Below are 6346 nucleotides of genomic sequence, written 5' to 3'. Positions count from 1 at the left end.
CATTGTGTACCCTCCTTCATCACACTGTGTCCCTCCTTCAGCACACTGTGCCCCCTCCTTCATCACACTGTGCCCCCTAATCATCACACTGTGTCCCTCCTTCATCACACTGTGTCTCCTCCATATATCACATTGTGTACCCTCCTTCATCACACTGTGTCCCTCCTTCAGCACACTGTGCCCCCTCCTTCATCACACTGTGCCCCCTAATCATCACACTGTGTCCCTCCTTCATCACACTGTGTCTCCTCCATATATCACATTGTGCCCCCTCCTTCATCACACTGTGTCCCTCCTTCAGCACACTGTGCCCCCTCCTTCATCACACTGTGCCCCCTCCTTTATCACACTGCGTCCCTCCTTCATCACACTGTGTCTCCTCCATATATCACATTGTGCACCCTCCCTCATCACACTGTGTCCTTCCTTCATCACACTGTGCCCTCCTTCATCACACTGTGTCCCCTCATTCATCACACTGTATCCCTCCTTCATCACACTGTGCCCCCTCCTTCATCACACTGTGGCCTCCTTCATCACACTGTGCACCTTCATTTATCACACTGTGTCCCTCCTTCAGCACACTGTGCCCCTCCTTCATCACACTGTGCCCCCTCCTTCATCACACTGTGTCTCTCCTTCATCACACTGTGCCCCATTCCTCCTCACACTGTGTCTCTCCTTCATCACACTGTGTCCCTACTACATCACACTGTGCCCTCATTTATCACACTAAGACCCCCTTCATCATCACACTGCTCTATCATCATACTGTGCCCTCTTTCATCACACTTTTGCCCCTCCATCACACTGTTTCCCCCACTGTGCCACCTTTATCAAGCTGCCCCTTTCTTCACACTGTTGCCCTCTACATAATTCTGTGCCCCCTCCATTACACTGTGCCCCCATCATAATCACATTGCTTCCCCTCCATTCTTTACTTACCTTTCTTACCTTTATTTGCTCTGTCTTCTGGCTTCCCTCTGTGCGACTCCTCATGGATAGCGTTGGGATGTGATGATGTCATGCCCGATAGTCAGTGAGAAGTGAGTAGGGAGGAGGGCGCCGCTGCCAATGGTGAATGCAGCCAGTTTGCAGGGCAACACTATGATTGCTGCTATTAAGCTGATGATTTAAGGAGGCTGTAGAATGTTTTTTACAAAGCCTTCTACATTCTACAGCCTGCGTCTCCTTAAATCAGCACCTTAAATAGCAGCAATCATAGTGTCGGTACGCACAGTTTCACTGTCAGTGTCGGTGTTCTCATAGTCGGTGTCTACCACCGGATCTGTACAGCAGGAGCAGCAGGGCTACTTTCTTTATTTTTATCTGTAAATAATGTTGTGGACATCATATATATTTGGCAGGATGTTTGATAAAGGATTCTTCATTCAATGTAAAGCGAAAATAAAGATTTAGTACATCAGATTCCTTTGTCCCAGTCATTTTTAAACAGGTCCGTAGAGATCCATTTCCCATTGTATTTGTGCTAGACTTCTCCAAGCTTGTACTTTTCAGGGGAAAATAAGTGGTTTTCCAACACTCAAGTATCTGTATGGTGAATAATTCATGTTAGCAAATAATAAACTCATCAATACAAATGAAAGAATCCCAGAAGGAGGCATTAAATAATGTTTCTGCACTTCTTAAGTGTCAGTTTGAGTGCTCAGAGCATAACATTGGGATGTTTGAGTGTTGGAAGAACACTCTCAGTGTTACAGTATCAAAAGCACATTTTAATATGAAAGGCAACGATTAATTATTTAAATTCACAAGAGTCATTTACAAAACTTCAAAAATGCTGAAATGCACCGCAAATGGAGTTTTGTGAGAATGTGTGGCTATTCTTGCACAATTGTGCCTGATATATAGAAAAATAATTCAATATGAGAGCAATTGTGGGGAGTACATTGCGGATAAGCTTGGTAGTTTAGAACATTCCTTGTTAAACACGGGCTGGGTGCAGGAATGTCCTTCATATTGCTACGAACTGCAAAAAAAAGTTATCTTGTACAGAACAAAATAGTTTTATTATATAGGAGATATTACTTATTAGGGTGTGTTCTCACTGTAACGGATGGTTGCAGAGCTTTCTTTTCCAACAGCAAAACTTAATTATTCCATGTCCTAGAGGATAGCGGAGATCAAACCTTTATTATCAATGGGATTTCTTTTGCACCACCCAAGCCCACTTCATAGAGGAAAATGAATAAATAAATATATGCATCTATATATCTATACCTACATCTATCTATATCTAAATATTAAACAAATATATATATCTAAGTTTGACTGGGGCGGTACACCTGTCAAACCGTAACGCAGGTGTCCTAAGGCGAGCTCAGGAAGGACAGCAACCTCCCGTGGAGCAGAAGGGCCACAACATTGACACCACTGACAAGGGTAGCTAATAGCACTGTTTTACTCATTGCAATGGCACCTGTCAAGCAGTAGGATGTTATAGGCAGCAAGTGACAAGACAATTGAAGTTGATGTGTTGGAAGCAGGAAAAATGGGCAAAATAAGGATCTAAACAACTTTGACAAGGGCCAATTTGTAATGGCCAGACACTGGGTCAGAAAATCTCCAAAACGGCAGGTCCTGTGGGGTGTTCCCTGTATGCAGTGATTCATACATACGATCTACTCATTGCGCTGTATAGTTTTGAGCTATTTAAGAACTAAATGAATGAAGAAAAGGAGTGTTTTAGAAGAAAAAAGAAATGGCATTTATTAATTAAGGAAGTGGCCCCAACTGATAGCAGGCAGGATTGTGAGGTTACTTTTTTTTAAAAAAACTTTTACAGCATGCACATTTTCATCTAGAGATCAAAAAGTAAAACACAGGGTTTACCTACTGTATTGCAATACAGAGAGTGCAGATGCATTTTTTTGTATACTGGGAAAATACTTTTGCATGGAGCACACAAATACTGGGCAGCTTTATTTTTACACTGCAATTAAGAGTTGAGCTAGGAGACACCTCCTCCCAACTATAAATCTGTACTCACATTTTAAATTTGCCCCTCAAATTTGCAAGTGCCTTCATTTTGACTTTGCTATGAACTCTAAATGAGGCCCTCAAATTATAACCTAAAACATTTAAAGCTTTTTGTTAAAAGCAGCTATTATAAATGGTGACTAACAACACTGGATAAAAAAAACACTTGATAAACTTCTAAGTCCTAAGTCTAAGTCCTTTGGAAACTATATACTATTTGATTCATTTGTCATCTTAGTTTCCCTCCCTCTGTTATTCCCTTGAAAAAAATCAATAAAATGTTTATTAAAAAAAACAACTTTATAAAAACACTGGATAAAAATCACTCAAATCATCAAGTAACTAACATAAAATATATCAGTATCATAATATATCAAATGCAAGATATCATATAGCAGATGTAGATCAATATAATTTTATATAACATATAAGATATTGTAAAATAGAACAGAGAATAAATTAAGTCTTCTTAATTTGGATATGAGTATATATATATATATATATATATATATATATATATATCTATAATATAAATGCTTAGTGGCGTGTGTTAGTCTGTCTGTGTGTGTGTGTGTGTAAAAAATAAAACCAAGCTGCAGCGCCACCTGCTGGGCGGAGTTATACACTGACCTACTAAATTCTTAATGTGTGTGAAAAAGAAAATTCAGAAAGGGCTGAAATTTGGTATACTAAGATGTTTTTAATTTGTTAATTTAATTTGTTAATTGTTAAAAGTGTTTATAAAGGTTTAAAAAAAATAATATATATATTTCTTGAAGGAGAAGTGACAGTTGGGAGTGGTTGGTGGTTGCCGGGGGTGACAGTGGGGAGTGGTTGGTGGTTGCCGGGGGTGACAGAGTGAGAGGAGTGTGATACTCAGGACCACTGAGAGAGATCCCTGTGTCTGGATAGACATCTGGATAGATGTGGCGATGAAAATGAAGGATGAGGTGATGAAGAAGAATGATGAGGTGGTGACATGTGGACAAAACCACGTTAAAAAAGGGCGCTTACGTCGGGAAGTAACGCTCTTCCCCTGAGGAGGCCTGGGCTAGGGCCCAAATGCATGACAAGAACCTTTTTAACACCTTAAGTAGCTTGATTTGACTAGAATGCATGAGTATCATGCACGGGTTAACTTGTGTATATATATATATATATATATAGTAGAAGTGGCGGTATGAAAAATGTAATGGGAATGTAAGTGAATGGAATTTAATAGTTTTACAATGAAGGCAATAGTAGTAGAAGTGGCAGTATTGCACACCATTATATATATATTTATATATATATATATATATATATATATATACATTATATATTAGAGATGAGTGGTTCGTATTCTGAGAAATCCAACAGTTCCAAGTTTTGTGGTTCCGAGTATACACAAAACATAGATTGACTCTTCATGCTGAAACAGGATCTGAAAATGAGGCAAAACATAATTTCCGGGGTGAAAAAAAATACCAAACCCCGCGAGCTTTGGATTGATATAGTCTATATATAGAGCCCTCGCCTCTGTTCTTAACAGTGTGCAGGGAGGAGGGTGGCTTGCAGGCTGCACTCCTAAAATAGCGTGTAGAGAGTGACTAGAGCATTAGACAGGGTGAAATAGGGAATTTTACATAGAAAAACAAAAGCTGTGATTATTTTTAATGCGGTTTATTTCTGTAGTGATCAGTCAGCTAGAATAGTTTGTGTCCGTCTGTCACAGTGTTTAGATAGAGTACTGGCTACTGTGTATGTGTATAGTATAGTATACTATATATTGAGATGTGCGCTGTTTTGGTTTTGGATGTGGTTTTGGTTCTAAAACATCTTTGTATTTTGGTTTTGTTACAGATTTTGCCCCAAATTCATAAAAGGTTTTGATTTTGGATCTGGATTTAATTAAAAATTGTGAAAAATAATAAATAGCCCTCCTGTCCAAAATCAGCCCCATATTCAATTAATAGCTCCAAACCACCCCAGCATTAAATTAAATTAAAGGTCCCATCATCTCACCTTAAATCAATAGGCTCCACTCCTAAATAGCCCACCATCACCCCACAAATAATATAGCACCCTTTAAATAATTAGCCCCCACCTACACTCCACCATTAAATTAATAGCCTACCTCTCACATTTTATTAAGACCCTCCACTCACTTCCCTCACACATTATAATAACATACCCCATCTCACACACTATATTAGCATACGCCCTCCCCTCCCTCACATATTATATTAACATAACCCCCCCTCACACATTATATTAGCATAAGCCCTCCCTTACCTCACATATTATGTTAACATACCCCCCTCACACATTATATTAGCACACATTGCACTGATAAGAGGCAGGCATTTTACAGGGCAACTGGTGCTAGCATATAACTACCACTGCTGTTATATTACTGGGCATTTTGCGGCTGGTTTATTACTAGTAATTACCATATATATTAGTGGCATATATTTATTGCTGCTTCCATAAAATTACGCAACTACTACATTACTACAACTGTGCATATTGCTGCAATAAAAATACTATAATGGAGCATTACTACTACTATTTTTGGCAAGTTACTGGACATTAGTACTACTGCTGTATAGGGGATGGGTGGCACAGTCTCACACAAAGACTAGAAACCGCCTTTTATCACAGCCTACCATTGAGTCTTTCCTGCAGGGTTGTTACATTGAAATGGCTCACCCTGATGAATGACACTAATGAAAAAAGCTAGTGACGATCGGAGATGTTGACAGGGCAGGGGGAAATGCCAGTGTGAGAACTGGAAAGAGAAAAACAACATTCTATAACAACTTATTAAGCATTGCAAAATATACAAGAAATGCAGACAATGTAATAATTTAATAGTTTTAATAACTATTGCCAATTACTATTACCAATAGTAATTGGTAATAGTTCATGACATACATAAAAATATGTATATATTATTACCATATCAGTCAATGCATATATATATATATATATATATATATATATATATATAGATAGATATATTTATATATATATATATATATATATATATATATATATATAAATTTATATATATATATATATATATATATATATATATATATATATATATATATATTAACATACATTTCCATATCTCCAGCAAGGAGATGTGGAAAACATGCACTGTTAGGTGTACCTGAGGACTGAGTTTGGGAAACACTGATCTATATGGACATCTTAACGCACCTCGAAGGCCAGTTCAATTAACTCCTGGGAACCACACCTGTGTAAATTACGAAGATTCATCTTTCAAGCTATCCTGAAGGGATTGCTTTCACCAGATAAGATTTTATTATTTTATCACTTGGCACAAGGCTACACTATT

This window comes from Mixophyes fleayi, chromosome 6 (genome assembly GCF_038048845.1).
Source record: "Mixophyes fleayi isolate aMixFle1 chromosome 6, aMixFle1.hap1, whole genome shotgun sequence".
Classification (NCBI taxonomy): Eukaryota; Metazoa; Chordata; class Amphibia; order Anura; family Limnodynastidae; genus Mixophyes; species Mixophyes fleayi.
Note: the sequence above shows the minus strand (reverse complement) of the source record.